The sequence below is a fragment of the Arachis stenosperma genome, chromosome 6, assembly GCF_014773155.1.
Source record: "Arachis stenosperma cultivar V10309 chromosome 6, arast.V10309.gnm1.PFL2, whole genome shotgun sequence".
Taxonomy (NCBI): Eukaryota; Viridiplantae; Streptophyta; class Magnoliopsida; order Fabales; family Fabaceae; genus Arachis; species Arachis stenosperma.
Window position 1 is genome coordinate 113809879 of NC_080382.1, and position 821 is coordinate 113810699.

The following is an 821-nucleotide window of genomic DNA, read 5'->3' on the forward strand; positions in this document are numbered from 1 at the left end:
GCATGATCTGCAGCCCTCTCCTTCTATCTTTGAAGCTAAACAACATTTTCTTCGAACCTATATCAGTGACTGCTACACCTTGTGGGTTTTCCCACATTCCCAGAAGAGCGTTTTTACATGTTTTAAAATTTATCTCCTTGTCACTTATTATCTTACCCACCATATTTAAGCACTCTTTTTTATATCCCAGCTCTCCAGGCTTATTGAGCTTGATTACTTTTTCTTCAATGCTGCTCATAATGTAGTCTGCTCAATATACTTGTTGTGTTTTGCAGATTTTTCCGAGATTTGAGAGAGGACAGAATAAGAAAATATTTGTGGATATTGATACTGGATGAAAAGATTCTTTTTTTTTGTTGGTAAATTGGACAACCCCAATCTTAGGTACCTCAATGGATTGGACAATCTCTAATCCTAAGTACACAATACACACCCACACATTCTTCATATATTTATTAATTTTTTTCTCAGTTGCAATTAATAGAACTCAAACCCTGAAATTTTTGGGAAGAGTTTAAGAGTAGTCTTAAACGGGACTGCCCCTCTATTTAAGCAGTTCCTTGTTTTGTTTGTTTTGTTTTTCTTTGTTTAATTTATTTCAGTCACAAAAAAAAACCCTAAAACTTTTGAAATGGGGAGGAGGCGAAATGCTGTGTGAGCTATGCCTGATTAGTCTACCCACTTAATCACTCTAACGTTTACACACGCATTTTCTTAATACTGTACCGGCCCAAATAAGGCCAAGATCGGTGAGTATGGACTCGGAATATACGTAAAAACCCACATCGTAGCGTGCGTCCTCAGTACCAAAAAAAAAAAAA